Consider the following 20,360-nt stretch of genomic DNA (forward strand, 5'->3'; position numbering starts at 1 on the left):
TAGACAAAGGAACAGAGAACCAGAAAGGAAAATCCTTCCTCTCCTTGTCCATCTGCTCCTGGACTGGAGAATGGGGGGGTGAGCTGAGGTGGGTAGGAGGGTGAGACTTGAAGGTCAGGGAGTTACCAGAGGTTTTCATGGTGACCTCTCAGTGTGATTCAATCAAACTACAAAAAGAAAGAGCATGGCAGGCCAGGCTTGGTGGCTCACACTTAGAATCCCAGCACTTTGGGAGGCCAAGGTGAATGGCTTGAGCCCAGGAGTTCGAGACCAGCCTGGGAAACATGACGAGACCACCTCCAGCTATATATTTAGGCTGGGCATGGTGGCACATGGCTGTAGTCCTAGCTACTCTGAAGGCTGAGGCGGGAGGATTGCCTGAGCCTGGGAGGTCAAGGCTGCAATGAACTGTGATAGTGACACTACACTCTAGCCTGGGTGACGGAGTGAGACTTTATCAGAAAGAAAGAAAGAAAGAAAGAAAGAAAGAAAGAAAGAAAGAAAGAAAGAAAGAAAGAAAGAAAGAAAGAAAGAAAGGGAGAAAGAAAAAAAGAAAGAAAGAAAAGAAAGGAAAGAAAGAAAGAAAGAAAGGGAGAAAGAAAAAAAGAAAGAAAGAAAAGAAAGGAAAGAAAGAAAGAAAGAAAGAAAGAAAGAAAGAAAGAAAGAAAGAAAGAAAGAAAGAAAGAAAGAAAGAAAGAAAGAAGGGCGAGCTTGCCTCCTTCCCTCACCTTCTCCACGATGATACAGGAGGTGGGGGTAGGGGAACATCCCTGGAAGGCTCTGTTGTATGCTATATAAGGTGTATTCATTTATATACAAATAGCCCCTGCCAGTGTCTTAAACTTTTGTATGTGCAAAAATCACCCAAGGATCTTGTTAAAATGTGGATTCTCATTCATTAGATCTTGATGGGGCCTGATGAGATGAATCTTTATGAGACTGCACATTTAGAATAATCTTTTGGTATTGTTGACACTGCTTCAGGCATCAAGGTCTTAAACTACTTCCCCACGTCTAAGATCTAATCCTAGGATTTTAAAGTTGCCTGCCAAATATGACTTGTAATCTTGTTTTATTTTCTTAAGAGCATTTTTCCATTTTGTTTAAATAAATGAAAAACAGTGACACATGTAATACCCCCTTCTGATAGACTGTTTTGGCTTTTCTTTTTCCCAGAGCATTGATAAGATGTTTTAGACTGCTCTGTCCACATGCCACAGGACTCACCAATCCCAGTGTTTTATGTCCTGCTATTTTCCCTGTTCCTGGCACTGCTCCTCTGATGCCAGTTCCCCTCTCCTTCTGCACCTTCCCTCTTCCAAAAACCCTCTTTCAGTCCCAAGCAGCTGTTGAAGTGTCTTTGAAGATCAGCCTAAGTGTTAAGCCTGACTTCTTTGCTGTCCAACCTCGAGTAAGTTCATTAAGTTTTAGGATCTTGCAATTTCCTTGCCCATATTACAGGGCCAACCTGTAATTAACCTGGATTAAGGGGATTTAGAAGATAACTCAGGTAAAAGAGCTTGGCTCTTCACAGATGCTCCAGGAATGGCACAGAGCACCCCAAGGTGTTGTGGCCTGGGTTTTCCACCCTCAGGACTTGCTGGGGCCCTCAGGGTGGGTCCTACAAATCTCAGGGCATCTACCCTCTGCACCTCATTCCCAGACCCTCAATTTCTGGAGGGAAGTTGAGGGGCAGCTTTCCCTTACCCTTGGCCTAGGGAATCTCAGGATCACATGCAATTACCCTGCTGTCAGGTGGCCACACCTGATTGCACAGACTGGGGAGGCCTGTCCCACAGGTTCATAGGAAAATGCATAGGGGTTTCATGGTCCCTCACCATTCACTTGCTGTCAGAGAAAAGCGGCCCCTGCACACCTGTTCCCAAAGCCAGCCACGAAAACTCAGACACACAGTTGTATTCTTGTACCCATTCTGGGAACCAGAGGCTTCACGTCTGCAGACTTTGACTTCTCTCCCTTTCCCATCTCAGGCCAGAAATTGGGTGCTTCCTGGTCAGCGCACAGCTGGTCTGATTATTGTGGTTATTGCCCTGGGGCGAATTCTGCAGAGGAGTGGGCAAAGGAATATGGAGGGACCGATTTACTAACCCCACAGAAGCCCCAAGGTTTCCAGTGCCTGTGGGACTCCATTCAGCCTGGGCTCTGCAGGACTGGCTTCTCTCCCTCGACATAAGGTGGAGCAGGGGGGTAGGAGTGTCTGCGTGGGAGATGGGCTGAAGAAGCAGATCTTTGGAAGGCCTGGAGTCTTCGGTTGCACAAATGAGCAGAGCCTCCAGTTCCAGGGAGCTGCCCCTAGCCATCCCTGAGCCTTCCGCCCTGGGGTGGGTTCTACTGTCCCCTCCACACAGCAGCCCGATGTCCTGGCTTTTCCTGGGGTGTCACCTCCAGAAGAAGCCAAGCAAAAACGTTCACAGGGATCCACTGAGCTCCTGAGTTGCCAAGGGACACCTGCATGGAGGTGCCAGGCCATGCGCTGGAGACAGCCCGTAAGTGAGAAAAACTCGCTTCCCTCCAGCCTCACTGTGCCCAGGCCGCCCTGTGAGCCCTGAAGCAAGCTGGTGGGGGGCGGGGGGAGGGCTTGTTAGTAAATGACCCAGAAGCGCCCCACCCCACACCCCGCCACAGGGACTTGTCCGGGCCGGGCTAGATGTCAAGATGCCATTCACCAGATTTGTGAAAATACGAGAAATCCGCTCTCATTTTGAAGCCCGGCCCCGCCGGCATCCAGGAGGCCGAATATAAACCTCTTCCGGAGGGAAGGGACATCTTGCACCGTCGCCCTACAAATCTGGCCCTCTAGGGTGTGGAAGAGTGCGGCGGGGATGCAGGGAAAAACACACAGCCCGTAGCCGTAGCCGTCTGCTTGGCTCTGACCAGTCCCCAGCCTCCACTCAGCTCGGACTCCAGACCAGGGCTCCGCGGGGGGTGGTGCGACTCTAACCCCACAGTCGCCACAGCAGCTGGAGAATTCGGCCAAACCTGACTCTCCAGAGGCGAGGGCTCCGCCCGAACGCGTGGAGCTGCGCTCACAGAGCTGCCAGGGAACCGGCCCCGCCGCGCTCTCCTGGACTGCGGGGGCGGCCTGAGAGGTGGCGCCCCCGTTCTAGGCAGAGAAGGGTTGACTCTTCATTCCTGCGCTTCAGGGCCACATGTCCCAGGCGGGTTGAGCCTCAGTGATGTCTGCCGTTGGGTTCGCTTGTGGACCATCCCTTCCTGGGACCCCAGACCCAGGCCAGGGCCTCCAGGACGCCTGGGTCTCGCACCCCTTGCTTTTCCCGACAGGCTCCCGGAGTCTCATTTCTAGAAATGGTTCGGGACCTCGTGACTGTGCGGAGGCCGCCCCAGGGCTCCGAGGGCACCGCATAGGGCACCAGGCCCTTCCCAGCTCAACCTGGGCCCGCCGCGGCAGTGAATTGGCGCCTGCCGATTGCGCGGCAGAGACTGGCGAGCAGCGCTCTGCTGGAGCCAACCCGGCACCGCGCAGCGCCCGGATCCGGAGCCCCCAGCAGGAGAAGGCAGGCGCTAGGAAAGCGTGAAAGGGCTAGGTCCTTTGGGTCAGGATTTGCCCTGCGACCAGAGGATGGGGCTCACGGTTCCAAAGCGCGGACTTCGAAGACGAGAACCTGGAAGGAGAAACACACACTCCCCCTGCCATCCTCCTTGAGTTCTCTTGCCCAGCCCACAGCCTCCCTGAAGGATCCGGGCAAGGGCAAGGCCACGAGAGCTCAGGTGCTGTTAATTTCCGTTGAGGAGAAAGCTCCCTGGGGTCCCTGTCACATGGAAATTCCCTGTGGCAGTGCTGTGAGCTTCATCACAGTAGGCCCTGCAACTCCCTCTGCACTTCTTTGGAATCTCCAGGAGTTGTTGGGGCGGGCCGAGGAGCTAACCCAGCCCTGGCTCCTCCTCCCCAGGGAGCCGAAACTTCTCTACTTCTCTGACTTTATGGTCCTTGGAGGCAGGGTAGGGGTTCAGGGGACTGATTCCTTTGGATTTCTGGGCGACAGGTCTGGCAAGTCAACAACCACCCCGGTTGTCCTGACAAACATGTCTTCTTGGTGATCAGAGTCCATAAAATAGGCGTGTAGGAAACGGTGTCCCCTACAACCAATACGGAGACAGAAGCCCCTCTCCTCTGTATAAGGTTTGGAGAGTGCTTCTCCACCCTGGACTGCAGAGAATACTTTCTTCCCTTGAGTCTTTGATTTTCTGCAGCCCCTCAGTGTGTGGAGCCTGAGTCCAGCTAACCCGAGAAGAAAAATGAACTGATTCCAGGGATATTCAGTAGTTTACAGGATCAACAGGAAGGCTGAGGAATTAAAGAACATCAGTTTCAGGAAGCACAGGAACGCTTGGTTAGGGCACTGCTGCTAGCACCACAGTGGCTAGACTCTGGCACGAACATCACTGAGAGTAATTTCCTAACCTTTCCTCCATCTTCACTTCACTCCCTCAAGATTCAAAAGTTATGGCGTATCATTTGATGATACTAAGAGTAGGACATGTGTCCAGGCACTAGTTGTCAGAGATGGGAGGGAAGAGCATAGTCCCTTACACCTCCATACTAAAAGCTAAAACTATTCCACCAGTATTTACCCTGTTTGAGGACAGTCTCCCTATCAGGAAGTGTTCAGATGTTAGGTTAAAAAAGGGTGGGGGGACCCACCTGAGGGGACCCACCACTTTGACTGCCCAATATCCACATATTCCTTTCTTCTCAAATGTACAGCCTTTTCCTCCACAAAATGCTCCCACCTAACGTTATGCTACTGTCACTCATTACAGAAAATGTATTCAACTTTCCTGACAATCCAAAGCCTCATAGCTCTAAGTTCACTACCTTTGTTCTCTTCCTTCTCTAGTTCTGTTGGAATCTGGTCTCAATATTCTGCAACTTGTGGATTAGACTAAATTGTAAAGCTAATAATCATCACACATAATAATGTAATAGTGGCCAGGCATGGTGGCTCACGCTTGTAATCCCAAGCACTTTGGGAGGCCGAGGCAGGCAGATCATTTGAGGATAGGAGTTCGAGACAAGCCTGGCCAACATGGTGAAACCCTGTCTCTACTAAAAATACAAAATAAATAAATAAATAAATAAATTAGCCGAATGTGGTGGCAGGCGCCTGTAATCCCAGCTACCCGGAAGGCTGAGGCAGGAGAATCACTTGAATCCAGGAGGAGGTGGAGGTTGCAGTGAGCTGAGATCATGCCATTGCAATCTAGCCTGGGCAACAAGAGTGAAACTCTGTCTCAAAAAAAAAAAAAAAAAAAAAAGGTAATAATAATAATAATAATAATACAATCGCAAGGGAATAAGAACTGGAAGAAAATGTATGAAATTAAAATATAAACTGTCTAATATGACAACAGGTCAGGACGTAAAAGCCATTGTCTTTTTTTTACATATTTGTTATTCATGACATCCTTCCTCCCTTTTCCATTCTGTTTCTTTTGCTTTCAGGCAGCACCTGGGCTGGTTTGGGTTCTTTATACTGGAGAGAGCCAAGCCTTTGTTCCCGAGGGATCTGAGCCCTTGATGGTCCTGGCTAGAAAGGGCTGTCATGGTCTTCCATTAACTTTTAGCCCTGGACATAACAGCATTACAAGGGACCCCAAGGGAGCCCTGTGATTCCATGAATACTCCCTTTTGCCCCATTGTGTAGGAAAAAATTCTACTTGAACTTGCTATCACTCTAGCCAATTCCATAGTCTCCCTTAACCTTGCTCATCCATTGACAGGAGCAACCAGAAGTGACCAGGTAAGAATTTCTGCTCCCATTTCAGTGAAAACATTGTTTCTCTTGGTGGGAACTTTCTTCCCTTGGGGACTCTAACTCTAATATAGCAGAAACAAGAGTCACAGAAAGTGAGGGGGTCACTGGGGACTTGTAGAAGGTATTGTCCTCTCTTTTTGGGGTCATACAATCAGGCTACGGGGGAAATAGCAGCAAATATTAAGTGCTAGCTCATAGCACATGTTTCATCCTGAAGCACTGCACCTCACTACCATAAAGTACAAACCAGGCTGTTCTAATAACACAGTGTCCAGAAATACAGTGGCTCAAACAAGATATAAATTATTTTTTCTCTTGCATCCAGGAAAGACAGATAACTCTGCTCTGTGAAGGCATCAGGAGGCCCAGGCTAGTGAGGAAGCTTTGCCATTCTCTGCAGCCACCTTCCAAACTTGTGTCAATCCTTGACAGAAGGAAGGAAAGGGGGCAGCAACTCCAAGCAACCTCTTAAAAAGATGACCGCAAAGTTGTGCATATTTCACTTAAAATCCATTGAGAAGAGCTAGCTGCAAGGGAGGCTGGGAAATGTAGGCTCTAGGTGAATCTAGTGGATATTGGCCCGTTGTTTAAACTGCAAAATGAATTCTTGTCAACAGCAATGTTGTGTGGAAAACTAGACAATTATAAGGCCATGGATGAATGTATTAGCAGAAGCTTGATGCTCAGAAAAGGCATGTACAAGCCTACCACCAAATACCTCATTGGTGCTCCTGGAGTTATGGTATAGAGGCACCAGTGAGGTATCTGGTGGTAAGTTTCTACACGGTAGGGGCCTTGAAGCTGATCCCAGTTGCTGGCAAATTGGTTAATTTTGCAGTAAGGTTAGACTTGGGAGATGTTGAGTTTATGCATAGTTTCTTTCATCTTGGTCTTGGGCATATTTCTAATCCCAGCTACTTGGGAGGCTGAGGCAGAATTGCTTGAACCCGGGAGGCAGAGGTTGCAGTGAGCCGAGATTGTGCCACTGCACTCCAGCCTGGGAGACAGAGCAAGACTCCACCTCTGAAATTAAAAAACAACAACAACAACAACAACAATAAAAAACCTTTTCAGGTTCCTCTCAGGGTATAACGTTTCTGACATTGTTACTTTAGATCAGGCTGATTTTAACGATGTAAGAGCACTTATCAAAGACTCTGAGGTTGGTGTTTTAGTTTGGCCAGCTGGGAGTCCAGGTTTCTTTCATTTATCTGCTCCTTTGAACAGAACCACCTCCAGATGCTATAACCAACCTTAGACTCTTTGGCAGGTGCTCCTACATATGAAATTCAGTGAAAATTAAAATTTGTCGCCTTCCCCATTCCTGTTTTAAAGCCCTGAATTGTTTTGATATGGGGGACTTTTCTTCTCAGGTTTGCTTTTCCGGTTGGCATACTGGGATTTGGTAAGTCTGAAGAACGTGTTGGGTTCGAGGGTGGGGCATGAGGATGCATGATGTCCCCTTGCAAGGGCACTCCAGAAAAAGTCACAGCCTCATCAGACAAGCGAAGAGCTTTGGCAGACATGGGGAGAAGTTGCATAAGCTTGTAAGGGAAGCTCAGTGAGAGTGGGGATCTGAGTTAGTCTGAATCTTCTGGACATCCCTTATATATCCCCAGCCCAATTCTCAAGGTCCTGCTTTTTTCTAATCCGTGTTCTGACTTGATAGGACTGTGATTTGTCTAACATTTAGTCCAAGAGCCATTGGGGTCAGATATCAAGACTGGTTTTCATTTACGTCAGCCCTGATGCTACAAGAGATAAGGTCTAGTTTCAGCAATGATTGAAAGTCCATGGGTTTAATTCATTACTTTGAGCTAATTTAGAGCTTGAGCTTGTTATCCAATTTCTATAAGCTGTCCTATAGCATTAGAAGCAGCACTGCATCCAAGATGGTCTCCCAAAGTCTGGTCATCACTGGACATGTCATTTTATTTTACCTATTTATTTATTTAGAGACAAAGTCTCGCTCTCTCAACCAGGCTGGGGTGCTGTGGAGTGCAGTAGTGTGATCACAGCTCAGTAAATCATTGAACTCCTGGGCTCAAGGGATCCTCCTGCCTTATCCTCATGTCTATAGCCTGGGACTATAGGCATGCGCCACCACACCCAGCTCATTTTTTAGAAAATTTTAGGCCGGGCGCAGTGGCTCAAGCCTGTAATCCCAGCACTTTGGGAGGCCGAGACGGGCGGATCACGAGGCCAGGAGATCGAGACCATCCTGGCTAACACAGTGAAACCCCGTCTCTACTAAAAAAAAAAAATACAAAAAACTAGCCGGGCGAGGTGGCGGGCGCCTATAGTCCCAGCTACTCGGGAGGCTGAGGCAGGAGAATGACGTAAACCCGGGAGGCAGCTGAGGCAGGAGAATGACGTAAACCCGGGAGGCGGAGCTTGCAGTGAGCTGAGATCCGGCCACTGTACTCCAGCCCGGGTGACAGAGTGAGACTCCGTCTCAAAAAAAAAAAAAAAAAAAAAAAAAGAAAATTTTATTTGTACAAACAGAGTCTCACCATCTTGCCCAGGCTGGTCTCAGACTCCTGGGCTCAGACTCCTGCCTCAGCCTCCCAGGCTGCTGGGATTAAAGGCACCCAGCCAGGTTTTCATCCTATGGAATAAGCTACCAAATTCCCATTCTTGAATCCCAATAGACCTACAGCCCTAACTAAGCCAAATAACCAATTCCAATTTCCTCCATTTCTCTGATAATCTTTCACCTGGCATCGTTTTTCTGGTACAATTTTTATGCCAGTTAGAATTCTTGGCAGTAAGCACAAAAAATATTAATCTTGGCTTTCCTAAAGATAAAAGAGTAAAGGGAGTTTTGGGGAAAGATTTTAAGTAGCTCATAGAATCTAAATGCCAAAGAATCACTGCAGAACTGGGAAGGTAGCAAATACAGCCAAAGTCAAACCACAAGAACATCCTGGCTAGGAGTCTCCACTGGTGTCTCTGCCACTGAATACTCAGTGTTGCTGTGATCCCAGCCCCATTGCCCCCATGCTGAATAATATTTTTGACTGTCCATATGTTTTTGAGTCATCCTGGGCAGGGGCATACATTGGATCAACTTGGGTCATGAGTCCATAAGCTGCTGCTGATGGAGTGGAGAGAGGAAACCCTGGGCCTTTTCCTGTGGTGGCAGATGAGATTCTGCCTCCCTCCAAGACGCACACGAGGGAGATTCTTCCTGGATGGTAACTGCATTTAGATGTGGAGAGGCCACACACACACACACACAAACACACACTCACTCACACACACACACACAGCTGTTCACTACAGTTGGAGACTTTCAGGCTTTCCTTTCTTTCTCCATACAGCCTAGAACCCCTCACTGATCACAGCCTTTTCCCTTCATCTAACTCACACGCGAATAGACCCCAGGCCTGGAGCCACATCATCACCTCACGTTTTCTCTTGGTCAAGTCACAGAGCACTGCTGGAGAAATTCACACAGCTGCAGGACAGGTAAACCCATGGGGTCCAGCTTTTGTTGAACCTCACCAGGGCTTAGAAACCCTTTTATGTCAAATATAATATTAACTCTAAAAACCAAGGACCTTTTTGTACATGGCTAAAATTCATAATAATAACTTAATAGCATCTAGTATCCAGCCCACATTCAAACCTGTTCCCCAAATGTTGTGAAAGAGATCTTTCTGTAAGGCAAATATAATTATATCACTTCCTTCATTAAATTATTATAATATATAAATATTGCCGGACACGGTGACTCACACCTATAATCACAGCTCTTTGGGAGGCTGAGGCGGGTGGATCACTTGAGGTCAGGAGTTCGAGATCAGCCTGGCCAACATGGTGAAACCCTGTATCTACTAAAAAAAAGAAAAAGAAAAATACAAGAATATAGCTGGGCGTGGTGGTGGGCGCCTGTAATTCCAGCTACTTGGGAGGCTGAGGCAGGAGAATCACTTGAACCCAGGAGGTGAAGGTTGCAGTGAACCAAGATTGTGCCACTGCACTACAGCATGGGCAACAGAGCAAGACTCCATCTCGAAAAAAATTATTATAATATATAAATACTGTAAAATATGCAAATGCAAACAGTACAAAGTGGTTTGGAGTCAAAAGAGGAATCACCCTTTTTCCCCTCTCCCTTTTATTCTCCCCTCTTCTTTCTGGTCCAGGCTGCCTCCCAAGAAGTGCCAATTGTGTTTTTGTTTGTTTGTGGTTTTTTCTGACATGGAGTCTGGCTCTGTCGCCCAGGCTGGAGTGCAGAGCACGATCTCGGCTCACTGTTACCTCTGCCTTCTGGGTTCTAAGCTATTCTCCTGCCTCAGCCTCCTGCATAGCTGGGATTACAGGTGCCCACCACCATGCCCAGATAATTTTGTATTTTTAGTAGAGACGGGGTTTCACCATGTTGGCCAGGCTGGTCTCAAACTCCTGACCTCAGGTGATCCACCCGCCTCAGCCTCCCAAAGTGTTGGGATTACAGATGTGAGCCACCGCGCTTGGCCCCAATTTTTAATTTCATGTATTTTCTCCCAGTCATCTCCCAGACATTCATACGCATGTACATATGTAGATATATCCTTAACACAGAATACAAAGGGATCACCCCATACACAATCTCATGTGACTTGCGCCTTTCATTTGATGACCTATCTTGCATGTCTTTCCATGTGAGTAAAGATAAAAATTCTTTGGTGGCCCCTGTCTTCTTCCCTCATGTCGAGTTCTGTGTCTATCCAAGTGCACTTTACCCTTTCATAACTCCTTGGCCATGTACATGTCATTTCCTCTGTCTGGAATAGCTTCTCTTTCATGGGACCCATAAATTCTTATTCATCCTCTATAAAACTTTTCCTGTGCTTGGGGCCAAATTAGACTTTCTTCCCAGCTCCCAAAATGCCCATTTATGTCATCATACTTATTACGGAGCTGTTAGTTAGTTAGTTAGTTAGTTAGTTAGTTAGTTAGTTAGTTAGTTAGTTTCAAGAGGCAGGGTCTCATTCTGTTGCCCAGGCTGAAGTGCAGTGATGCGATCATAGCTTACTGCAGCCTTGAACTCCTGGGTTCAAGCGATCCTCCTGCCTTAGCCTCCTGAGTAGCTGGGCCTACAGGCACACACCCCCACACCCAGCTAATTAAAAAAAATTTTTTTGTAGAGACAGGATCTTGCATGTTGCCTAGGCTGGTTTTGAATTCCTGGCCTCAAGGGATCCTTCTGCCTCAGTATAGTGAGGGACATGGATAATAATGACCCCAAGCTCACCAGCCTGGCCTTGGCATTTCAGGGGCACGCAGTGGGAATTACTGAACACCGGTTTTACCTGGAAAACAAGGTCACATTAAAAAAAATTATATATATACATATATACACATATATGTATATACATATATGTGTGTGTGTATACATATACATATATAGCTGTTTTGTTTTGGTTTGTTTTTCCAACTGCTCCCTGAAGAGCAAGGCTACCCTACAGGCAGTGTGCCCAGAGTTGCCACAAGGTCATATTTGGCCAAAACAGATAAGACACCTCTACAGTAGATGGCGTAGGGGAGCCCCTTCCTCTTGAGACAGTCAGGCTGGGGCTGGGGAAGATGGGGGTGGTGGTGGGTGTGGCTAGCTGGGCTGAGTTTATGGAATTCTGGAAAGGAGGATAGATAGAACCTCCACTATTGCTTGGAATGTGCAGGAAATACCGTGAATTGGTTCACTTAGCATTCATCCAACCATCTTCTAGTGTGCGTTACTGTACTGCAGGGGCTAGAAAGCTAAAAATTACATTCCCCAGGTTTCTTTGCAGCTAGAGTGCCAGATGTGACTTTTAGGTTGCACTCATAAGACATATTTATGCAAGGCTTAGATTCAGAGCTCAGTTAACTGGGGAAAGGAGTAGAGCATGAAGCATCATTTAATACATAGTAGCATACCTCTTCCTGTCTAGCTAGATGGTCTCTGCTGCCTTCACTGAAACCCTCACTGATACAAGGGGTAGCTCCTTAGCCACCTCCTCCTCGATTCATGGGGTATTTTCCAGGTTTGTCTTCAGTGGCTTCTTTTTGCTGCTCTTGAGTGTGGAAGTTCTCTCCTCTATGCAGAGAGCTCTGGGAAGCCTCCATTTGTTTTTTGTCTGGCTCAGCCACCCTCACGGCTACCACGTCTGTGTTCACCTTCATTCCTGCCACGTTCCATCCAAGCTGTGGACATCTGGTCACTGAGACTTCCTTGACTGAGGGATGCCCTGTCCTTGCAGGTCTGGGTCCACATGGGGAGTTGTGATGGAAGTACTATATTTTTGCTAAGTTCTTTTTTTTTTTTTTTTTGGTAGAGATGGGGTCTTGCTACGTTGCCCAGGCTGCTCCTAAACTCCTGGCCTCAAGGGATCCTCTCACCTCGGCCTCCCAAAGTGATGGGATTACAGGCATGAGCCACCACACCCGGTCCTATTTTTGCTAAGTTCTGAGAGTCAGTATGGTGGGTGGAAGTCAGGCCGACTTCAATCAACTGGCCTGGGTCCACTCCTAACTCTTCTGCCTAGTGACTGTCTAGCCTTGGACAAGTGATTTGCCTTTCTATGCCTCGGTTTCCTCATCAGTAAAATAGTAGTGACCATAAATAATAATAATACAATTATAGAATTATGTAAATATGTAATAATAATAAAACGGTGCAGGTTGTTGTAAAAGTTGGTATTGCATGTAGGCTCTCGCTACCAGGGTAGCCACAGACTTCGAGGGGTCTGGATTCGAGGGAATTTCTCAGGATTTTCTCCAGTTTCTGTTCCTGGGTCTGACCAGAGGATCCCCAGGCCTCCCAAGTAGTGAATTATCCTCCTTACCCCCTCATTTCTACACTCTCAGATTTTCCTTGTCTCGAACATTTTACGCAAAGCAATGCATTGACAAATACTTCCTGAATACTGTGTGCCAGGCATTGTACTGAGTACCAAGGATGCAATTCAAATTAATAAAAGCAAGCTTTTGTCCACCTGCCAGCCACCATATTACATGAAGATGCTGGAAGGGTTTCATGGATTTGGACGGTATGATGGTGTAACCGAAAACAGTTACATGACATGAATAAAACTCATTTTGGGGAATCCCTGGGGAGATATCTTAAAGAGACAGGAAGTCATCCTTCAGAGTGACCCAAACTGACATATGACAGGTCTATGTGTCCACCCGTGGGGCATGTTATGTCTTACCTACAGAGGGGCAGTAGATAGAGAAAGCAACAGTGGCTTAAAATGCAAACTCCAAACCAAAAGTTGTAAGGGAAGCTGCTCTGTTTTGCGGGTGCTGATTTGCTATCTAGCAGTTTTTCAAGGGCACTTTTATGTGTGGAGCTCCAGGGTGAGTGACACCAGGATTAGGATTCTCCTAAGCAACTGGGGAAGGCCACTAGTGATGAATAAGATTTGGTCTTCCAAGAATCTGGGAAAGGAATGCCTTTCCATTATCTACTGCTGCATAGCAAATCACTCTAAAAGTTAGCAGCTTAAAACAACAAACATTTATTTTCTCACAGTGACTGTGAGTCAGGAATTTTGGGGCCACCTAGCTGGGTACCTTTGCCTCCAGATCTCTCAAGGATATGATCAAGGTTTCAAATGGAACTGCAGTTTCATCTAAGGCTTGACTAAGGAAGCATCCACTTCCAAGTTCATTTACGTGGTTGCTGGCAGGATTTGGTTTTTGTTTCTCACTGGCCATGAACTGGTGGCCTCACCCAGTTACTTGCCATGTGAATCTCCCCATAGGGCAGCTCACAACATGGCGAGTGCTTCAGAGCATGTACTCAAGAGAGGCTGAGAAAACAAGCAAGATAGAAGTCCTGTCTTTAAGTCACCTAATCTCCAAAGTCACATCTTATCACTTCTGCCATTCATTGGCAGCAAGTCTCTGGGTACAGCCCACGCTCAAGTGGAGGGGATTTCACAAGGGCCTGGGAATTCCACAGCAACCAAGGGTCACAGGGGGTCATCTCAGAGACTGCCTACCACACCCCTCACCTATGGGAGCCCCAGCAGCAGGGGTAACTCCTTCCTCTCCCCATCTCCACCCCCACTTTCTCCCCTAGGACTCTGCCCATGCAAGCCACAGCCTGGCTGCCTTTCCCAGGTGAGGATCCAGGACAGCCTCAGAAGCACATTAGTCTCAGAAGACAGCAACCCAGAACTCAGGAGTCCCGCCTCTTGGAAGGCGTAGATGTATTGGGTCTGGCCATTGTCCTTGGCTAACAGACATGCTAGGTATGGAGGAGAACCTGGGGCCAGACTGGAGCCTGGGGACATTGTCTGTCATAGTGAGGAAGGAGACAGGACTCAACTCTGGAGGCAGGGCTTGGACACTGGACCAAATTGAGGACTAGCTAAAACAGGGACAAGGCAAAAGCACCTTTCTGTAAAGCACACCCACCAGTGTGCCATGTCAGTTTACCATTGCCATGGCAACACCCGGAAGTTACCACCTCTTTCTGTAGCAACGACCCACTGACCCAGAAGGTAACACTCTTTTTCTAGAAATTTCTGTAGAACTCACCACTTAATTTGCATATAGTTAAAAGTGGAGACAAATATGACTGCAGAGCTGCCACTCTGGGCACACTGCCTATGGGGTAGCCATGGTCTGTGGGATAGCAGTACCTCTCCTGCTGGTGTACATTGCCATCTCAATAACAGTTGCTGTCTAACACTACCAGCTCTCCCTTGAATTCTTTGCTCTGCAAAGCCAAGAACCCTCCCAGGCTAAGTCCCAAGTTTGGGGTTCACCTGCTTTGCGTCACTAGGGCTGGTCAGTGGGACAAGGCCACACAAGACCATAAATCCAACTCACGGTCTTTCCCAAATGGGCAGGGGCTGCAGGGTTGGCCCTGCCTCACTTGGCTGGCCCTGCCCCACTTGGCTGGGTTTAAGCCTCCCTTGCCTTGGTGCTGGTAGGAGTATCACTGTCTTCGTTGCAAAGAAGGGGGTGTCTGGGAACTTCCAAAGGCCTGTGGAGCTAGAAAATACTAACAGAATGGTCTTGGTAATTTTCTCTAGAGGTAGCCTCGTCACATTTTGGTGGACCCATTTCTCCATCTGTATTCCTCCCTTCATTTTTGTTTTTGTTTTTCAGATTCTCATTTCTCTGACTCCTCTTGATTTTATACTCTAAAGCTGAGGGCACAGGGTACCCCCCAAGTTGGGCCTCCACTCTCTAGTCAGGGGTGGTGGGATTTGGGTGGACTTTTCACCTCTGCTTTTAGGATCTTAGGTAAAGGAGAGGTCTTGAGGCCAGGAAAGGCAGGCAAGCTGGGCCTTCCCACACTGCACCCACAGAGATCCACAGAATGCACTCCCCCCCCCCGTGCTGCGCCTGTTCCTAGTGTCTCTTCCAGAAGCTTTCTTCTGGGTAGCTTCTAGTAGCCTTCCAGAAGCTACCCAAGAGGACATTAACAGGCCAGAAGACGGCCACACAGAGAAAGAGTTGGGGAAGGCAGTATGAAGAAGATCGTGGTCTATGTGAGTCCCACCACCCATCCAGGAGTTTGAAGAAGATCAGAGCCCTTCCCTGGGCCCACTCTCCATCTCTGCCAAGTGCACACTCCTGCAGGGAGGGGCTATGCTTTTCATCTCTGTGTCCTCAGAGCTTGCATCTACAAATGGGCAAAAAAATGGGCAAAAAAATGAGCAAACCAACAAGGTTTAGTGCATACGAGGCTTTGGTCCAGATACATGTGCATGTGTGTCAAAGGACCTGTGTACAAACATATTCATTTGGTGCATTCATTATACAGATTAGAAACAACTTAATATTTGTGAAGATGCTTGCAAAGATTGGAAACAACTTAAATGTCTATGAGTAGAGGACTGGGAAAATTCATGAGAGTGAATCCATCAGTGCGATCATGTGCAGCCATGAAAAGGATGAGTCCACACTGATGTGAACAAACTCTGAGATATTGTTGATGTGCTGGCAATGTGGCTCATGCCTGTGTTGATGCTCCCAACACTTTGGGAAGCCGAGTCGGGAGGATCACTTGAGTCCAGGAGTTCAAGCCTTCCAGAAGCTACCCAAGAGGACATTGACAGGGCAACTTGGTAAATCCCTGTCTCTACAAAAAATGCAAAAACTAGATGGGCATGGGAGTGCACACCTGTAGTCCCAGCTACTTGGGAGGCTGAGGTGGGAGGATCACTTGAGCCTGGGGGTTGTCGAGGCTGAAGTGAGCTGTGATTGTGCCTCTGTACTCCTGCCTGGGAGACAGAGTGAGACTCTCTCGAGAAAAAAAAAAAAAAAAAAAAAAAAAGGATAAGATGCAGAACAGGGTGTGTTGGTGTGTTGGTGGGGGGAGAATATGTATGTCTGTTTGTATAGAAAATCTCTGGAGGGACACCCAAGAAAATGACAGCATTAGTTCTCCAGGGAGGACAATAGGGTGCCTAAGAGATAGGGTGGAAGGAAGGCTTATTCATTGCTGTTTTGAAAGGTTTAAATTTTGAATTGCATGAATATATTATTTATTCAAAAAAGTTTAAGAGCACACATTTGGAACCGCAGACTTGGACTGTCATCCCAGCTCTGCCACATCCATCTTCCTCTGTGACAATGACTGCTGGACATCTTCCAAGTGCCCTGAGAGGATGCAGAAGGTGCTTCTGTAGCACTTGGGGAGCTGGAGTTTTGCTGGTACTGCTGCCATCTCCACCAGATGATGAAAGGGGAGAAACCTCTGGCTGGGAGAGGCCAAGGTCACTCATTAAAACCTCACAGAAGGTAACACACTGAGAGATAGACTGTGTGACCCCTGACCCCACTGATGTTGGCCCCAAGTCAGCCAGCCGGTTTACACACCCTCTCAAGGTTCACCTGCTGGATGATGTTAACCAATGGACCCTCTTTCCCAACTTCAGTGACCACACCCAAGACCTGCAGGGACTCCAGACAGTTATGTCATCAAATTCAGCACACAGGGCACAGAATTCCCCCATGTTTCCACTCTCTGTATATCTTACCAGTAAGGGAAGGGCAGAAATATGAAGGAATATAACCTGTAGTCATTTGGGATTTTCCAAGGGGAACTGCTTGTGATTGTGAGGTTAATGGTCTTTGCAGACATTCTCTATAAAGTGAGTATGGCCTTGGGCAGTGCGTGCTCCGGGCTATTCATTTAGGTGCTCCTGTAACCAAGCTCTGCATGCAGGAATGCTTTCTCGTTCATCATTTATTCATTTGACAAACTTTCATTCAGCCCCTTCTCTCTGCTAGGTATGTAAAGGAGAGCCTAGCTGCCTGAAGAAACGAGGGTCCATAGGTGAAGACAGACAATTAAATAAACTCAGACGAAAGTGCAACACGTGCTGGAGAGACAGCCAGCCTTTGTAAAAGCACTGGACCCAGGGGCTGGGGTCAGCGGGACTTCTGGGAGGAAGTAAGCTAGCTTCAGCTAGCACCTGACGTGGAGAGTGAAAGGCAAGCGCCGGTGAAAAGGAGCTGTTTTGAAGGTGGGATGTATGTGGCTTAGCCAGGGCCCAACACTAGGTGTGTGTTCCATTGGTTCCCAGCGTTCAGAGGAAGGAATTCCCCCAGATGCCCGAATTCAGGGCTGCTATCACCCTGAATGGCCACAAGGGGGAGCTCGTGCCCTGTAAGTGTGTGTTTCAGTGCCTGTGCCGTCTGCTGCAAGGTACCAGTTGTTTTCACTAGAGATTAGTTACTTGCACTTTACAAAGTTGTTAGGAAGTCTCCCGGACGTTTGCAGCCCCTGCTAAGCGTAGTGTGTGCCAGAGCCTAAGTGGCTCTGTTAGACTTGTCCTAATATTTTCTCATAAAGCCCAGGATTCTTTGCTTTAAATTCTCGGAATAGAGCCAATTTCCCCAAGTAACCACCAATCATGTCCTTTTGATCCTTCCTGGTTCTTCACATTCTTTCTGGGCATCCACAGGGCGCATCCCCTAGAGCAGCACCAATAGGGGTGGAGCACTGGCTACTGACACGTCTGGACCCTCCAGGCCAGAAGAGCTTCATTTCTCTGCACTTGCTAACCCCCAGCCAAGCCCCCAGTCCTTTCCAAGATGGAATAAAGGGGCATTCTCCCTCAAATGTCCTTCCCTAGTTAGGAATGTACTCTTGTCATTTTGAACCCCATTATCTCTGCCCCACTGGTTTCCAGAAAGGATTTGATGACCACATGCTTTGGAGTGAGACAGACCCGTTGTCCCGTCCTCACTCTGTTGTTGACCTTGGGTAAGCCACATAACCTCCATGGCTGTCATCCACGAAATAAAGATTAAAAGAAGATCTACCATCTTACTTGATGGGATGGTTGAAAGGACCAGGTGTCCCAGGGAAAAAAGAAAAAAAAAAAAAAAGAATACTCACAAACCACCTTATTCCTTTCCTCCCCTCACCCATGGAAGATCTTTAAGTGCATAATGAGGCTGACATACAGGCAACTCCAAAAAGGAGAGGGAGCTATTTCCTGACAGATGGCTTCAAGCCAAAGAGATAAACCTGGGTTCAGGCAGGGCTGGCAGGAAGTCAGGCTCTCCCTTTCTAACTCTCTCCCTAGAGGAGTTTGGCTTAGGTTGAGAGCTGACAGGTACAGGACCTGACAAGGTCAGAAAAGGGACAGGGGAAGGATTTCCAGTGGGGAAGCACAGACATTGGAGGGCTTCTCCAGTCAATTACTGGGTCACCATCTGCCCCCTCCAGGAAGCAGGATCAAGACCTCACCTGTGCCCAGCTCCATACATGGCACTTAGAGGGCAGCCTCCTGGGCCAAGAGTGACCAGGGCCTTCATCCTCTTGGCATGGGTTCCATCAGGAACACATTACAACCAACTGATGATTTATCCACCTTTGGAAGGGGACAGAGGCCATCCCAAAGGTGCCCTATATGAACTGCAGTTTGCTCCTCAGTGAAAATTATTTCACTGAGTTGCAAGCTGTGCATGGTGGTACACACCTGTAGTCTTAGCTACTAAGGAGGCTGAGGTAGGACGATCACTTGAGCCCAGAAGTTCAAGTCCAGCATGGGCAACATGGTAAGATCCCTTCTCAAAAATAAAAAATAAATTTAAAAAATTTTAAATGAATATTTTCATTATCAAACAGGTCAAGAAACAGAACATCAAAGTTGTAGTGAGCTATAATCACGCTACTGCACTACAGCCTGGGTGACACAGTGAGACCTGTTTAAAAAAAGAGAGAGGAAGGAAGGAAGGAAGGAAGGAAGGAAGGAAGGAAGGAAGGAAGGAAGGAAGGAAAGGAGGGAGGGAGGGAGGGAGGGAGGGAAAATATTATCTGCACCCCAGGATCTCCCTGTATATCCCTTCCCCCATCAGCCCCTCCTCTCTCCCTCGATACAATTATGATCTTCACTTATGCTGAAGTTTTCCTTTATAGTTTTACTCTTTGTGGAAGCATTCTTTTTGAATGTAGTGTGTTTGTATGTTTTCAAAATTCCCACAAGAGGAATTATACTACATATATTCTTTTATGACTTCCTCCTTTCCTTTGACATTGTGGGATGTTTTTTATTTTTTTTATTGTGGAAAATTAGACACCACATAAGCTTATCATATGAACCTTTTTTCTCCCAGGTTTACTGAGGAATAATTGACAAATAAAAATTGTATATATTTAAGGTGTACAACTTGAAGTTTTGATATATGTATATGTCAACTGAAGAATGAAGAGGTTCAGACATTTGGAAAGGAGTGCTTTATTTCTCATAGAGGGTTGCAGCCTGCAAGTCATTCTGACAGGCTGGGAAGTGTGGCCTCTGGCCAGAAGCCAGAAACAGGCACTTCAAGGGTCAAGGTTGGGAAGAATAATACAAGAATTTATGATGAGTAGGGTGGCCACATATACATATTCAATAAGCTCTGGGGAGAGTCATGAATATTTATGAAAAGATAAACATGTGCATGTGCAATTGAGCTTCATGGATCCCGTGTTCAAAAACAAATGGCATGATCCCAGGGTGGAGTTTCAGCTGATGTCAAAAGATGAAGCAGACGACACGAAAATGCTCACTGTGTCTCCCCCGCAGACTGGCCAGAACCACTCTGTGGTCAGTGGTCTCTGATCAGGAAGGGATACTGGTTGTTTATTGCGTCAAACCACAAAAAGGGAGGGGCAGTGTCAGGCAGTTAGTTGATATCAGCTGGTGGAGTCTTCCAAACAGGCTGGTTTCTGTTTAACCCTTAAGAAGAAAGCCTAATGGCGATTAGTGAGGGAAGGGGTGTAATGAAGTGTGTCTGACCTCCCCTCCCTTCATGAAAAGAATTCAGTTTGTAAGCTTTCTCTGGGGTCCCCTTGACCAACAGAGGGTTGGCCAAGAGTTAGGTCTGCAGGATTTCATTTTTATTTCTCATATACATTGTAAAATAATCACCACAATCAAGTTTATTAACATATCTATCACTTCGCATAGTTACCAGGTGTGAGTGATGAGGATACTTAAGATCTAGCCCCTTGCCGGGCGCGGTGGCTCAAGCCTGTAATCCCAGCACTTTGGGAGGCCGAGACGGGCGGATCACGAGGTCAGGAGATCGAGACCATCCTGGCTAACACAGTGAAACCCCGTCTCTACTAAA

The sequence above is a fragment of the Macaca fascicularis genome, chromosome 9 (assembly GCF_037993035.2).
Source record: "Macaca fascicularis isolate 582-1 chromosome 9, T2T-MFA8v1.1".
Lineage (NCBI taxonomy): Eukaryota > Metazoa > Chordata > Mammalia > Primates > Cercopithecidae > Macaca > Macaca fascicularis.